Here is a 17,808-nt window from a genome sequence, read left to right on the forward strand (position 1 = left end):
GAAGTCCCATGTAAGCTATGTTTAATAAAATATTTCTTCAAGTGATTTTTATTATTCTTTATGTAAACTCAACATTATAAAACTAAAACAAAAACAAACCTACTAAAATCCCCTAAAAAAACAAACAAAAAATTAAAGTAAAAAAAAAAATGAACCCAGAATGGCAAAATCGAAGCCATAGGGCCAAAACCAAGAAACTAAGGATGTAAATTCAGGATATAGTGAAAAAAAGCTATCTTAAACACAGAAAAAAAACTTTTATTTTTTTAAAGAGCATTTGTAGAACAACTTTAAGCAACTGACTATACATGTTATTTAGGTTATCAAAGAATAGGAAGGGTACAGAAGAAATAATATTTGAAGACAAAAGGCAATAATCTTCCTAATTTGATGAATGCTATGAAATCACAGATGCAGTATCTTAACATACACTGCACAAAAGAAATATGAAGTAAACCACTTAGGAGAGGTTCCAGTCTGCACTGCATTTCAGAGCACAATCCAGAGTAAGCATAGCAGAATCAGACAATCAACTTAGAAAACATGTGAAAAGAGAACATATTAAAAACAGTTAAGTAAAACAGACAAGTAGGTACAGAGGAACAAAGAAAAAACTGACAAAAATATTTATCAGGAACTTTCCAATTTTTCCCAAAAGACGGAAGAACTTCAAAGCACTAAAAGTAACAAAAATAGTCAACTGAGAATTCAAATAATTCCTTGAAAAAATATTTTTTGAAGTTTAAAGCTAAAACAAGATTTTTTTTGATATGTACAGTTATACCAATAAAAAAGAAAGAGAGGCAAATAAAAATTACCAACACCATGAATGAGAGAAGTGACAACACTGAACTTTTTAAAAGGATAATAAAGAAATTTTACAAAACTTTTAAGCCAACATATTTGACAACTTGGAATAAATGGACAAATTCTCTGAAAAATATAAACTGCCACAGCTCATTCAAGAGGAAATTGAGAAACTTAATAGCCCAATATCAATTAAAAAAATTGAATTAGTATTTAAAAAGTGTGAAAATCTAGACTTAGTTGTTTTCTTTAGTAAATTCTTCTAAACACTTGGAGAAAAAAAAATCAGACAAATTTCTCACAAATTCTTATGAAATTGAAAGAGGACAATTCCCATTTTACTATGTGAACCTAGCAGAACCTTGAAACAAAAAACAGACATTATGACAAAGTTTAAAAAAATTCCAAACATGTTAGCAAATCAAATCCTATGAATTATACAAAGGATAATATATTGTGACCAAGTGCATTTATTCTAAGAATTCATGTTTGTTTAACATAAAGAATTAACCAAAAGTATGAGAGATGATATTTTCAAACAATAGCTAGGGCCTAATATCCAGAATATACGAAGAACTCACAATACTCAAGAACAAACAAGCAAACAATTCAATAAAAAATGGGAAGAGGACATGAACAGACACTTCTCCCAGGAAGAAATACAAATGGCCGATTAATATATGAAAAGATGCTCATCTTCACTAGTTATTAGAGAAATGCAAGCTAAAACTATAATGAGATACCACACCTGTTAGATTAGCTATTATCAACAAGATAGGCAATAAGAAGTATTAGAGAGGTCATGGAGAAAAAGGAACTCTCATTCACTATTGGTGGGAATGTAAAGTACTACAACCATTATGGAAGAAACTATGGTGGTTCCAAAAAAATTAATAGAATTACCATATAACCCAGCAATCCCTCTACTGGGTATGTACCCCAAAACTTGAAAACATGGGTATGTAAAGACACATGCAGCCCCATGTTCATTGCAGCATTGTTCACAGTGTCCAAGACATGGAAACAACCAAAAATCCCTTCGATAGATGACTGGATAAAGAAGATGTGGTACATATATACTATGGAATACTACTCAGCCATAAGAAATGATGACATACGATCATTTACGACAACATGGATGGACCTTGATAACATTATACTGAGTGAAATAAGTAAATCAGAAAAAAAACAAAACTAAGAACTGTATGAGTCCACACATAGGTGGGACACAAAATTGAGACTCATGGACTGGGATAAGAGTGCAGTGGTTACCAAAGAAGAGGGGAAAGGAAGAGAGGGAGGTGGTGGGGGGAGAGGAGGGGCATAAAAATCAAATAAAAGGTAACGGAAGACAATTTGATAATCAAATGTCAAAATGACCTGGAGATGTTTTCTCTGAATTTATGTACTCTGATTGATCAATGTCACCCCGTTAAAGTTTACTGTCTAAATAAAATTTAAAAAGTTGTATTATATAAAATAAACTATTATATATCAAAATGGTAAGGAAAGATTTTGATCTTCTCAGGAAATCAGGGATAAAATAAAAAATTATCATACTGACAAAGGGCATCTACAAAGCACCAACAGACAACATCAGACTTAACACTGAAAGACAAGATGTTTTTCTTTCACCCCAAGGTCAAGAAAAATGCAAGGAGGGCCTAGCATGTTGGCTCAGTGGCAGAACATTGGCCCAGTGTGTGGAAGTCCCAGGTTTGAGTCCCAACTAGGGAACACAGGAGAAGTGAACGTCTGATTCTCCATCCTTCCCTCTCTCCTTTCTCTCAATCTCTCTCTTTCCCTCCTGCATGAAGGCTCCATGGGAGCAAAATTGACCTGGACACTGAGGATGGCTCCATGGCCTCTGTCTCAGGTGCTAGAATGGCTTTGGTTGCAGTAAAGCAATGCCCTAGATTGGCCTAGTATTGCTCCCTGGTGGACATGCTGGGTGGATCCTGGTTGGGTGCATGCAAGAATCTGTCTGCTGCCTCCACTTCTCACTTTGGAAAAATATAAAAAAAAAAAAAAAAAAAAAAAAAAAGAGAGAGAGAAAGAAAAAAGCAAGGGTATTCAGTTTTATCAATTCATTCAATATTGTACAGGAGGTTCTCACTGGTGAAATAATGGAAGAAAAAGAATTAAAAGCAAGCATGTTGAAAAGGAAGTAGTATAAGCTTAGTTATTCACAGATGAGATGATCATCTAAGTACAAACTCTGAGTGTAACTGTTAATGATGACTACCTTGATTATGATAATGATTTAACAGTATATTTTCATTTCAGATTACATTATATTCTAATAGGTAGTTTTTATATGTCAAGTATACTTCAATAATGAAGTTAAATTATTTACAATTAAGTAAAAATGTACTCAAAAAACAAATATTTTTAGTTTTTGTTTGTTTGTTTGTTTGTTTGTTTTCTGAAGCTGGAAACGGGGAGAGACAGTCAGACAGACTCCCGCATGCGCCCAACCGGGATCCACCCGGCACACCCACCAGGGGCCACGCTCTGCCCACCAGGGGGCGATGCTCTGCCCCTCCGGGGCGTTGCTCTGCCGCGACCAGAGCCACTCCAGCGCCTGGGGCAGAGGCCAAGGAGCCATCCCCAGCTCCCGGGCCATCTTTGCTTCAATGGAGCCTTGGCTGCGGGAGGGGAAGAGAGAGACAGAGAGGAAGGAGGGGGTGGGGTGGAGAAGCAAATGGGCGCTTCTCCTATGTGCCCTGGCCGGGAATCGTATCCAGGTCCCCCGCACGCCAGGCCGACGCTCTACCGCTGAGCCAACCGGCCAGGGCTATTTTTAGTATTTTTAATATGATTTGAACACAAAGGAAAAAAAGACAAAAATAATATAATTGCTCATACTAAAAAAAAACCAACAAGAGTGCATTTAATATATAGATTTAATTTGTTAGGTTTATAGGACAAAGCTTTACGCTTAAATTTTACCGTAAAAACTAAAATGAGCAGTAAACTTAAAATGTTAAAAAAATTCGTTGGCAATGAGAAAATGGCTCTTAACATATTTTTTTTTCTTTCAGAGTATGAGTAAGATATAATTAAAAAAAATATGGAAGTTTTTTATACAATGAAAATAATGTTCATAAATAAGATTATTTCCTGCATTGCTTTGTGGAGTACTTTACACATTGGTATTTAAAAATAATTATTGACTGAATTTGATAATTAAATAAATCTGCAAATTTTGATAACTTCCTTTTATGTTTAAATTCATTGCTTGAGGATTAGCTAAGTGGGTATCAATCTGAATTTTTTTTTACAAGTTCAGATGCAATTTAAAGTGTGATAAGTTCTAAAGCAAAATTTTAATAGTCCCTAATTATACTAATTTGTGCTGTATCCATTGTACCATCTGTAAAGCTCCATTGAATGCATACTGTCTTCCATTCCTACAGGCTTTACTCTGTCAGGGGTGAGGATTTGTATTCTATTAAAGGCTCAGTAAGCTAATGTTTTAGTCCCAAATTCTGACTTCTATTTTGTTTTGTTTGTTTTGGGAGAGAAGCTATTTTATATTATCTTAAGAGTAGAAAAGTATTCTGGTAAAGATTAATAACATGGAAAATAATACAAAGGAGAAAGAGCAAAAATATAGACATATTTACAGGTTAAATCAGTGAGACTGAAAATCATTAAGTTTTTCTTTTTTTTCCCTTTATGTACATACATTGCCAACCACAGAACAATTTTCAGATTTTTATTTATACTTTTCTTTTTAATCTGAAAGAAAGATACTTTTACACTTGTACTCTACCTTTGGTAACAGGTGATTATAAAAATGTTAAAAAGAGATCTCTTTATAAAGATATTTGTGTCAGGTATTCAATTATTAACATCTTATTACTTCTCAAAACAGACATTCTTTTGTTGTGATGTGGGGGTTTTGCCTGTTTTTGTAGATTATAATCTTCGGAAATAATTGTTTTAACCTTAGTAGCTAACAAGTGCCAGAACTGAGATTTTACCCAGGTTTCAGGTCTCTCTGATAACAAAGCCTGTATTCAAGCATATATATATTTTTGCATTATGTTTGTTCTAAAGGCAGATGAGAAGCTCAATGGAGGCCTGATCATGGTGTGAGTATATGCTTTATGTGCTTATCCGACTGGCTAAGGAGACTTTAGGGATGGATCCTTACTTATAGCAGCCCTGATGGCAAAAATGAGGTCCTACCTCCATAAAAAGTATCATTTCTAGCTCCCCAGAGACAAGTTTTCATATTTGAAAATAGATAAATCTCATTTTTTAAAGGCACCATGTAAACTCACAGTAAATTTTTGTTACTCAAATCTGATTTTTGAAAAATCAGTCAGCAAGAAGTTGGTGTAATAAAAGGTTGAACTGAACTCATGGGTATACATAGGATACATTTTCTATGCTAGAACTTTGTTTCAGTGCAATCCTTGACTGCAAAGCTACATAAATGTCTAGTCCCTGTTTTGGGGCCAAGTCTGAGCATTAAAACTTTACTAAGGAATATTAATGCAAATCCACAATTCACATCTAACAATTATGAACATTTTGGCATATATGTTCATATACATTTATTGATAATCTATTTTTCAACAAATCTCATATACGATGAAATTTTCCTTTAAATGATTTGGCATAAACTTCTGAAAAGTAAAACTATTTCTTACAAGTGTAAGTTTGCTACCATGATTATAGATAATAAATTGTTAGTCATTCTTTATTATTTAACACTGTCGAAATAAGAAATATCTGTCCTATATTTTTACATTTTCCTTGTTCCAAACAGAATACCAAGTTCTAAAATTGAACTTAATTGAGTTAGTCTCTAAAACTTTTTTCCCCCTTCTTTTCCAAGTAAGAGGAGAGGAGAGAGACAGACCCCCTCAGGCACCCCAACGGGGATCCATCTGGCAACCTCCATCTGGGGCTGATGCTCTGCCCATCTGGGGCCATATTCACAACTGAGGTATTTTTGGCACCTGAGGCAGAGGCTCCATGGAGCCATTCTCAGCACCTGGCCTGATGCACTTGAAGCAATAGAGCCATGGCTGTGGGAGGGGAAGAGAGAAAGAGAGAGAGAGAGAGAGAGAGAGAGAGAGAGAAAGGGAGGGTGAGGGATAGAGAAGCAAATGGTCACTTCTCCTGTGTGCCCTGATGGGTAATCAAATCCGGGAGATCCACATGTGCGGACGAAGCTCTACCAGCCATGGCCAAACTTTTAAGAAAATACAATTTAATATTAAATAAATAAAGCAGAACTCTTAAATGTAATAAATTTACTATTACAATCACTTAATCATTATGCGTATTACTGTGAACTGGACCATGAAACTTTATAATGAAAAGGCCCGGATTAAGGATTGGCACCTGGGAACCTCCACACCACTCTGCCAATAATGATCAAACAATGACCCTGAGGACAGAAAAGGTACGTTAATTACTCAAGATCACACTGCTTATTAGGTTATAAGGATCAAAAAAAAAAAAAAAAAAAAGAAGAGCTGTCAGTTCTGCTTGGAACACTGGACTCTCAGCTGATTAAGGATAGTATTCAGTAAAAAATGTATGACAGTCTATTGAAATATTGAGCATTATATAGTAGTTAGGTTATTTGTTCAGCATATAAATATTTTTCAAATATGACATTTTCAACATATGATAGACAAAAAGCAAAGTTATATAATTTACCATAAATTACCAGCTGCAAAGTATCTAATATCTTCTGTTGAGGGTACTACATCTTATGTTTGAAATTTTATTTTGCATTATCTAACCTAATATAACAGTGGTGTTTTCAGAATCAGATTGCAAATCAAAGCAATGAACACAGGAATGCACTAAATATTTTTCTGTTCAAAATTAATCTCCAATATGGTAATGAATTCTACTCAGAGTCTATTAGACTTGTCTTTTGCACACAATGTACTTGGCTTCATCTACCTGTATTAGACCAGCATCATCATTTCAACAGTGGAAAAGAACAAACGAAAGACATTCAACTAATTGGCCTACTTCCACAATAATAATAAAATTTTTATTCTTGGTATTTTTTAAAGATTCAAGAAATTAATTTAAGCATAAGAAATTGAAAGGATTTCATGATATATACTGGCAAAAATAAACATAAAAAATATGTGTTGGCCCTGGCTGGTTGGCTCAGTGGTAGAGCGTCAGCCTGGGGTGCAGGAGTCCCTGGTTCAATTCCCGGCCAGGGCACACAGGAGAAGCGCCCATCTGCTTCTCCACCCCTTCCCCTCTCCTTCCTCTCTGTCTCTCTCTTCCCCTCCCGCAGCCAGGGCTCCATTGGAGCAAAGTTGGTCTGGGCGCTGGGGATGGCTCTATGGCATCTGCCTCAGGCACTAGATTGGCTCTGGTTGCAACAGAACAACACCCCAGATGGGCAGAGCATCGCCCCCTGGTGGGCATGCTGGGTGGATCCCAGTTGGGTGCATGCAGTAGTCTGTCTGACTGCCTCCCTGTTTCCAACTACAGAAAAATACAAAAAAAAAAATGTGTTGAAGATAAATAAATGCAAATGTTATACACCTTATGGTTTTCAAAACTTCTGAAATAAAACGAAGTTAATTGAATTTAGCTGAATTGTCATGATTTACACAATGCTTATGTTATTTTTAAATAAATTTTGTCACTAGTAATGCTATTTTCTCTGCAATCTACTTTGAAAATCATATACCAGTAGGATAAATGAAGAATGCAATTAATCTCCCAAATGAAGGCAAAAAAAAAAAAAAAGAAAGATCTCAACTTTTATATCTTTAATTTAATCAGCCTTTAAGCAACAGATTTAATGTCTGAGTCTGTGTGAAGCAACACTTTGACAAGAAACCTCAGAACTTAAAGATCTCATGTTTTGTCTTTGTATCTCACTGAGTGATTTACTGGTGCCCAGGAGTGATATTAAATTGGAACTAAATGGCCATTTATTAGTAGACCTCTCTTCAGCGCTGTGCAATGGCCTTTGTTGTCCTTTCAGAGCAGGCTCACTAATAAGTTAGAACTCATGCTAAAACTGGCCCAAACTTTATTTTATCTCTTCGCAAACAACCTGGATACACCCTTTCTGTAATAATGTTGAAGTAGATGGCATTATGTTTTAGTATATTATAGTTTAAAATAAATGAAGCTATCAGCCAGACTAATAAAGACAAATGCTATGTGATCTCACTTAAGTTTGGAATCAAATGCACACAATAATTTGAAGAACAAATAGAAACAGAGGCAGTTCAGAGGAACAGATGGGCAGCATGGACAGCTGTCAGAGAGAAGAGGGAAGAGAAGACTCAGTCAAAGAAGATAAAAGGATTAGCCAAAAAACATATGTACCTGTCACATTGACACAGACAACAGGGTAGCAACAGCTGGAGGGAAAGTGGGGTGGAGGTAAGGGTAGGTAGAGGGAGAGGGCAAAGGAGGAGAAACTGGAGAGGAAGAGACTGCACACGGGGAATGTGGGGGCACGACGTGGTGGGCAGCGGGTGTTATATTGAGTGGGGCGCTTGTAACCATGTCAACACAATAAATTGAAAATAAAAATTTAACAAAAAAGAAAAAAAAAGAGGTCCTAGAACATTTTTGCATCTACATAAATATGCCTGTATTTGAATCTCAAAATAAATGTGACTAAAAACAATATTTTTTTTTCTGAGATAAATTAGAGATCACAGCAGTGGGGAAAGAAACCAAAAAAAAAAAAAAAAGGCTCCAAACAGGGCCAGTGGCAGAGAAATTCTAAAAGTATCATGTGAATGCCCATTTGCTCTATATTGAGTTGTTTAATAAGTTCTGATCTGAAGAAATGGGGATATTGATATGTACCTTATTAGATTACGATGGACATTCAGAGAGATAACTAACCTATGTTGCAGTGCTCTTCACAGGTTGGGACACAATCACACAAAAGGAACTCATGAGGTTCAATAAAATGATTTGAGATAGTTCACAGGCTCCTCTTTTTTTTTTAAGGGTCTCAGGTGTTTTTATTTTTTAGATTTTATTTATTTATTTTAGAGAGAGGAGACAGAGAGAGAGAAGGAGGGGCAGGAAGTATCAACTTCCATATGTGCCTTCACCAGGCAAGCCCAGGGTTTCAAACTGGCAACTTCAGCGTTCCAGGTTGACACTTTTACCCACTGCACCACCACAGGTCAGGCCCCGGCCCCTCTTTAAATATACCACATGACTCATAAAAAAAAAACACATATAAAGCACAATAAAAGCTTTTACATGTCTGTTGCAGAAGAGAAGTTTTTCAGTATTTAAGTAGATTTTTTTTTAATTTTTTTTTTATTTTTTATTTTTATTTATTCATTTTAGAGAGGAGAGAGAGAGAGAGACAGGGGGGAGGAGCTGGAAGCATCAACTCCCATATGTGCCTTGACCAGGTAAGCCCAGGGTTCCGAACCGGCGACCTCAGCATTTCCAGGTCGACACTTTATCCACTGCGCCACCACAGGTCAGGCTTAAGTAGTTTCTTGACAAGCACTTTTAGAGAGTTTTGAATCTTAAGAGCAGTACAGAATTAAATTTCAGAACACAGTAATAGCTAATTACCAATAGCTAATGTTATCACTGTTTTGGTTCACAGATAGTTGTGTCTTAAGGAAAAAGAATAGAGGGTACAGGGGAGACAAGTTGTGATGGAGACTTGCCTTGGGGTGGTGATAGTGCAGTGCAATGCAGTGCAGTGCACAGGTAATGTATTAGAGAATGGTACACCTGAAGCCTATGTAATTTTATTAACCGATGTCACCCAAATAAATTCATATAAAAAAAAAGAAATAGTGATATTGAAATTCTGTGATGTGTTGGGATGTGAGTAATAAGTTAAACAATAATTCAAAATTTGGGAAAGGTTGAGCAGCAGGATATGGAAGTTTGAAATGCCCATAGATTCATACAAGTGGTACTAAATGCAAAAGGTAGTATTTCCCCTGCAGATGCTTACACAGTTTGGCCTTGAGTTTATTTTATAAAATATATAATTAAACACATAGCAATTAAGTTGGAAAATGTATATATTGGTGATATCATGTTTTTCTGAAACTGTTATAATAATCCCCTCTTAAATGTTACAAACTTTATTCCAGTGACTATTTACTATTTGTGTATATGAATTATTGAAAATTGTAATTAGGAAAACACTTAAAAATGCAGATATATTTTCCAACTGATCCATACTTCAGTGTGATTTTTTTCTACCCCTTTGTTGTTTTCTTTTTACATAAAACCCTTTTTAGTCACAGATCTATTGAAAATTTCATGAAAAGTATGCAGACTCTAGGCATAAAAATGCATAAGAAACAAAATTTGGCACGTATTCTGAAGGGATTTGAAAAAGAAGTTCTAGGTTCTTTTTTGTTGTTTTTTTTTTACTTGGAGGAAGGCAGGAAGTAAAAGTGTGAAGATAATCATGAATCCAGAATTAGGATAAGACAATGATTCTAAATCCCAGAGAGCCTTGACGATGGTAGATGTATAAAGATTAAAATTATGTATACCCCCACATTCCTGATGGTTAAGAGTAAAGTGTTTGTGTCAGAAGCAATAACAATCTATCCAGGTTTATCTTTCTCATCAATAAAATAGAAAAAAAATAGAATTAGGTTATTCTAAATATTAAATGAAATTTTATCTCAATTATTTAATTTCTGGTGTAGAGTGGATAGCAAATAATATATACACATAAAGTGAAAATATCCAGCATTTGGGAACTTGTCTTTCTTAAGGAAATACCACATGGTAGGTTAACCAGCTATTTGACACCTGAAAGCTCAGCTCTTTCTTGAGTACAGGTCAGCATCCCCTGACATCCTTCTGGTATTCCCCTTATCCTCTATCCTGCAAAACCATGTCAATCAGAGTTCACTCCATCAGAGTCAATACTTTCCCAACCACCCAGCCTCACAATTTGTTAATCCAATAAGCTAGTCAATGCTAATGAGTCAAAAATCAAGGTGTTTCTCTCTCACCTAACAGCAACCTCTGCTCTATGAGATTACTTTGTGCCTATTAGGAGGCATTTGCTATTAAACTAGCTCTTTAACACTTTAATCCCTTAGTTCAGTTCAATTAACATTTAGCCACCTATTTTGTGCCAAGTATTTAATGTGTTTTACTTAGTCCACAGGCAGAAAGGTAGAATAGAAATAAATATGTTAAGGGCACTCTCCTCAATATAGTTATTTAAGTATGGTTCTGTAAATAACAGACTTAATAAGAAGGACTTCACATTTGTACGACATGATTCAAATATGTATTTTTTGGGGAAAAATATTCTAGTAGTTTCAGTTACAGTGTAGATAATTATAAAAGGGAAAATTAATTAAAAAGGAAAGAATATCTAAAAACAAATGTTTAAGGAAATTTGCTCTTAACTCAAAGAAGACATACTCCAAACGATTCATTAATTTTTTGAGATAATTCTTTCATTTTTTTATCTTCCAAGAAAATGTAATTTTTTATGCATATACATTAAATAATTTTCTTAGATTTATATAAATGAAACTTTAAGTGTGTGATCACTGAATTAAAAATCTTTCTTATGAGTCTATTTTTTTTAAGTTGAAGATGGTGCAATTTGCAATATTAAAGTGATAGATTTAATGCAGACAGAAAGAAAGTTTTAATATCAATGAGACTATTTTTTGTAACAGAGAAAGAGAGAGAGAGAGAGAGAGAGAGAGAGAGAGAGAGGAAGGGAGAGAGATGAGAAGCATTAATTCTTTGTTGCGGCACCTTAGTTGTTCATTGATTGCTTTCTCAAATGTGCCTTGAGTGGGAGGCTACAGCAGACTGAGTGACCCCTTGCTCAAGATAGCAACCTTGGGCTCAAGCTGGTGAGCTTTCCTCAAACCAGATGAGCCTGTGCTCAAGGTGACGACCTCAGGGGTTTCAAATCTGGGTGCTCCATGTCCCAGTCTGACGTCTATCCACTGCCCTACTTCCTGGTCAGGCGAGACTTTTTTTTTAAGTGACACTATTGCATAAGCAATAGGGATAAACATTGGACTTTAAGCCACATGAATAATGTTGTTCATCAACAAATGTAAAAGAAACTTAATAATACACAATCCAATTCTTCCTCATACACTGTCAGCTCTATTATGTTCCCCAGAGGAAAGTGCTCGTACATCTACTATGTCTGTGTGGCAAGAGAAAAAATTCATCTTGTAGACATAAGCACAATCTCTGAAAAGTTTAAAGTCACTTTTCTCTCTAACAGGGTGGTCCCTAATGTTTCTTTCTAGAATTACTTTTCAAACCAAATACATACATTTTAACAACTGCAACTAGGAAATAGTTTTCACTAGCTTAAAGCAGACACTTAACTCATCCCATGTAACCTACTGCAAGTAAAGGTGCTGATTGTTTGGCATCTTTTGATGGTAAGTATTACTTCTCTGTACTCAAGAATTCAAGAGTAAGCAAATCTTGAACTTAATATAATCATATTTTATTTCGTTTTAGTTGATATTTTAAAACACCTGTCAAAAATCCTATAAAAATCATAACAGTTTTATTTTACCCACAGTTCTGGAAAGTAATAATCATACCTCTATCACCAGGTAATTTTGAAGAGTAAATGAGTTGACAAACACTTATTATTTATTGGATGCATTCAATATTAGTCTATATAATGTGTAGTCATATTAATAACTACAGAATTATTCAGTCTATTACATAATGCCATGCAGAAAGTTATACAATGTACTTAGTTTCTCTATGTAATCATATAAAGATGACTAATTGGACTAAGAAAAACACACGAAAGGAGTCAAAAACCTGTAAAATATTATTGGGTAAGTACAGCAGATAGATTATATTTTTTCCAAATATAAACTATATAAAAGGTCATTTACAGAAATTTATAAAATAGAAATATATCAGTACTCATATTTTTGAGACAAGAAGAAGGATAAATATTAAATAACTTAAACAAACATAAACTGTGTGATTTTTTCATAATTGTAAAAAATAATTCAATGAAAAAGGTATGAGACAAATTTTGAATGTCTATGTGTATCAATTATTTACTCACATTTCACTTAAAAATAAATATTGTTTATTGGACTATCTACCAAACTTAAGATAATTTTTTAAAATTATGGAATAACTATTAACTATTTTATAAGTTAGAATGCAGTTCATAGTTCTACTCCATTAAACATTCAACAGGAATATTATGAATTATGTTGTAAATAAATGTGATTTCCTAAAAATTGTCTTTCTAAGAAAAGTTTGAAGACAGTTATAAGTTATAGAAGATAATTAGACTATAGGCAGTCATCTGAAAGCAAGCCTATATCCTTTACATAGGACACTGCTGGCTATAAATGTTAGATTCAAGGAGTACTGACATGCTGGGGCTGCCAAGAGTGTACAAGGTCCCTGTGATGCCGAGAACAAAGTGTTCAGCAACATCCTGCATTGAGTCAGAGACCCTTATCAGAAGTTTATGTTTGAAATTCTCCACTGAGTAGTACCCCCCCGTAACTGCGCACGACCTCCCTAGCCAATGACTAACAGCCACATCAGCTTCTGTATGAACCGCTTGCTTGCTACGCTATAAAAACCCCTAGACTGTAGGCGCTCGGTGTGACTCTGGTGACTGCCACCTGAGCTCACCTCTGCGCAGGTTTGTTTTTTTTGTTTTGTTTTGTTTTTCTTTTTGTTTTTCTCTTGGCCATAAAACTTTGTCTAAAACTCTCCAAACGTCTCCAGTGTTTGTTTTACCCGGCAAGTGCAACATAAACAAGAGATTAAAATAAATGTAGATTGTAGAGAGAGAAGGAAATTATTAACATACTAATAAATGTAGTAGCAAAAATGTCCTTTCTCAAGGAGAGTAATCCCAGATCTGTCTTTATTCATTATATATTCATATTGTCTTCATACTTAACTCTGCAAATGTTATAGAATACTAAAATTTTCTAGTAGAATAGATAAATGGAATTTTACAATAGAATTTTAATAATGACTATAAAGGTCAAAGTTTAAGTGAGATTTAATATAATGTCCATGTGAACACATGGTTAAGGTTTAACTAACAAAGGCAATCAGTTTAAACTTTCACTAATTTTTCCATCCAAAAAGGTATTCCAAACAAAATTCCTATTCAATGCAAGTAAATTCTGAATTTATGTAATAAGAAAACTCATCCTGGCTCAAAGTTTTCAACATAATAAAGGATGCAGCGGACACATGCAGGTGATGGGGATGTGTTGGAGAGCAGGCAGGAAACCTACCCTTGAAAACTGTGTATCTCTTGTCCTTGAATTGAATAGAACACAATTTGATTTAGATTTTGTTTGCCTTTTTTTTTTACACATAATATATTTTCCTAAGAACACATCCATATTGAGTTGTCTTTCTAAAATAGTAGCAAGCCCATTATATAAAATAATGGAATTTGATTTTGAAAATATTGAGTGTGTTGAAATATCAACATTTTTGATCCTTTCCATTGACATAAATAAATGGAATATAAGAAATATTCATACTTATCTAAAATATTAGACAATTATATGTATAATGATGTGTATTTATACAAAGTAAATAAAATAATAATTTTGCTCTAATAGTTTGTATCCTTATTTTTCATCTTCATAAGAAAATCAAGTATTCAAAAGATTTTTCTTATGATGCAAGCCAAGTTTTGTATCAGATGGTGTTAATCACTCACCAAAACTGCATTTTTATCTATACCTCAACTTTTAAAATATCTACATCTATTATATCTATTATTCAAATATAGATATCATTGTTTTAATGAATTTTATCTGTAAATAGGTTTACATAGAAAAAAATGATTAATAGCCAAGAAAACATATATCTCTGAAATCTAAAATTTAAATATATGTTATAAAACAAAATAAGTACTCATTAAGAATGAGATCTACATTATCCAAAAGAAAAGGAGATTAAAACATGTAATTTCATTTTATATATATAAATGTATAAATATAATATATATATTACATATATAATATATAAATTATTATATATATAATATATACATTATATACATTATATATATAAATATAATATATATATTACAAGCACACACATATTCAAAATTACATTTTAGAAGTATTTATAAAACATTGAATGGCAGGACTGTAACATTTATTGAGAGAAACTGGTTTTACATAAGTCCGCCTTTTTCTTCAGCTTTTACTTTTTTAAAAAGAAAATTTAGAAACAACTATAAAAATCAGCCTAATAACAACACCCGTTTGCTGGTTCTAGGATATTTAAAAAGCGCATCTATAAGAAAGACCTCCAAAATGTAACAGAAAATAAAGGGATAGTGATATTTCTAAAAAAGTGACTTCAAAGCACAGAAGAAAATTGATCAGCTAATCCACTAAATATCTCAGTATAGCTCTAAAATTTTAAGAAAAATCATATGAGAAAAATTTATAATTAAAAACATATATACTGTTTATGTTGTCATATATAGTTATATAATAATAAACAATACATTTAATATATAGCATAGCATTTTTAATATAACCAAAATTACACAGAAAAAAATTACCTTATAATTCACTTTGTGATTGATAATATATTTTTTTCTTGCAAATAGTTGTAATTGGATTCTGAAGGAGAGGAAAATTATATAAAGCCAGTTTCAATACTTATGTCATATAAATCTATGCATATTTACAAATACTATAAAACATAGTTATTGTAAATTTCTCCATAGCACTCAAGAATCCAACTTGTGAAAACATAATAGGAAATGAATAGCAAATACATTTTTCAAAGTGGAAAATATTGAGTAGCTTGAACTGTCAAAATTTTGTTTTAGGACATTGTTTTTTGAGATAAAAAGCTCAATTGGAATCTCAATTCTTTTAGTTTTCAGCTGTGCAATTTTGGACAATTTAGTTTTGTTTTCTGAACCAATTACTTCCAGGCGTCCCCAAACTACGGCCTGGGGGCTGCATGCGGCCCCATGAGACCATTTATCACGTTCCCACTGCACTTCCAGAAGGGACATCTCTTTCATTGGTGGTCAGTGAGAGGAACTCTCTATGTGGCGGCCCTCCAACGGTCTAAGGGACAGTGAACTGGCCCCCTGTGTAAAATGTTTGGGGACCCCTTAAACAGACTCAGAAATGTAATATACCCATGATAGAGGTCTGAGTATGAAGTGTATAATCCATTTGAAACATTTAGCATTTGCCTAATACATAGTTAATATTAAAATGAGGTATTAGTAGTAAGTTTAAATAAAAATAAAATAATATTAAAATTTATTATTAAAAATATATTTGTTCTAGAATTGAGACAATTTTGATATTTGGATATTTGAATAAATTAATTAAAATTTTTCATAATTTATAATGTACACAACATAATTGCAGTTGTATTGAAGTTTCAGCATTGAAAAGACTATTAAAAGAAGTAAAATAAAAAAAATAAATGTGTGATTTTAGAGGGCAATGAAGGCTTTTCAGAACCTAAAAGCAAATAAAATAAGATTTATTCTTATTCTTAGCTAAAATCAGCTTAACAAGTTCTGACCTGACAATTTCTTAAAATGGATGAAAATGACATTTATAAAGAGATACCTCAAATATGTTAGGAAACTTACAGAAATAGATTATTCTTTTAACAATTATTTATTGAGCACACATTATGTGCTGAATTATTATTTGCTGTGGGAATAGAGCTCTGAACAAAAGCTTAAAGCAGCTGCCTATGTGGTACTTGCATTTTGTAGGGTCATAAGGGCGGACAGACAAAAACAAACACCTAAATGGGTGAATGTATTTTATATTATCATAAGTTCTGTGAAAATAAAAACAGAACTATTTATATTTATCCAAAAATAAATATCAAGGTACATGTCATCATCCAAGAGGAAAATTGGAGCTGAAGAAAAACATTTGATAATGTACTGTGAGCTGGAAATGATATACAAGGATGGGTATTAACAGAAATGAAAGTTAAAGTCTAAGCCTTTTAGTATCAGGGGTATGAGATGAAAAGTTATCGAGATAGTAAAACTGGTAATGGATGGAGTGATGTTCTGGAAGCACTGTGAAGAGAAAGAGATGAAATAGTTTGGAGATATCAGTTTCTATTATCTATTTATTTATTATCTATCTATCAATCATCTACCTATCAATCATTTATCTATCTATAATATATATCTATCTATCATCTATTATCTATCATCTATCTATCTATCATCTATCCATGGAAGCAAAAAATCTCAGATTCCTTTAGAACACACACTACTCAGAAGCTCTAGCTTCCTAGGCTGCCTACATGACTGTTCTGTCATGGTTGTATTTGGAATTCTGACCTTTTCAATACTGCCTTTTCTAACATAAGAGGTAAACAGATCCCAATATAACTGTATTCTGAGTTTGATTTTAGAAATAGTGCTGATAGGGTGCTCCACTGTCCTGCTCTGGAAACTAGAATCACTCATTCATAGTGCATGATGCATGGCACCCCTGCAAATCATGTGCATGATTGCAGCTGAGGAACAGCAAGGGGTTCTAAGGTAATTCTTAAGAGTTGGGTAATTTGTATATTCTACTACAGGGAAACTCATGTGAGTGGAAGGGAACCTGTTTATGTGCAGTTTACATTTTCTGTTAAGGTTAACACAGGCTTATAGGAAACAAGGTCAATAGCATATGAATAATCATTTCATTTCTTCTCCATTGTAAAGAAGAAAAAGCAGCATTCTGTTCCATATTAGGCCTAATATTCACCCAACCCTAAGTGTGAAATACATACTTAATATAAATGTTTAAAAATAATTAATTTATAATTGTTATTAGAATATTGCAAACTATTCCATCAAACCAGGAGATATTACCAAGGAGTAACAACTTAGTCTTCTGTGTTTCATACATAAATTCTAATATATGGGAACAATTTAATCAAACACTTTTAGAAGGATTTATAATATTTTCCCCTTATTAAAAACACATAGCCTTGTTCAGGTGGCAGCAGTGG

At 33.5% G+C, this 17,808-nt stretch overlaps 1 protein-coding gene and 1 non-coding gene across 2 annotated transcripts in view; one reads left to right on the forward strand and one right to left on the reverse strand.

Moving 5' to 3' along the window:
• CDH18 (cadherin 18) overlaps positions 1-15,415 on the reverse strand; it is a 713,946-nt gene extending 698,531 nt beyond the window's left edge. Inside the window, exon 1 of the mRNA XM_066244055.1 lies at positions 15,365-15,415. The gene's annotated coding sequence lies outside the window, so the exon portion shown is untranslated. The remainder of the gene's footprint in view (positions 1-15,364) is intronic.
• TRNAP-GGG (transfer RNA proline (anticodon GGG)) lies at positions 6,945-7,020 on the forward strand. The gene has a single exon. It is a non-coding gene; the product is annotated as a tRNA-Pro (tRNA).
• Positions 15,416-17,808: the final 2,393 nt, after the last annotated feature.

This window comes from Saccopteryx bilineata, chromosome 1 (genome assembly GCF_036850765.1).
Source record: "Saccopteryx bilineata isolate mSacBil1 chromosome 1, mSacBil1_pri_phased_curated, whole genome shotgun sequence".
In the NCBI taxonomy this organism is placed as follows: domain Eukaryota; kingdom Metazoa; phylum Chordata; class Mammalia; order Chiroptera; family Emballonuridae; genus Saccopteryx; species Saccopteryx bilineata.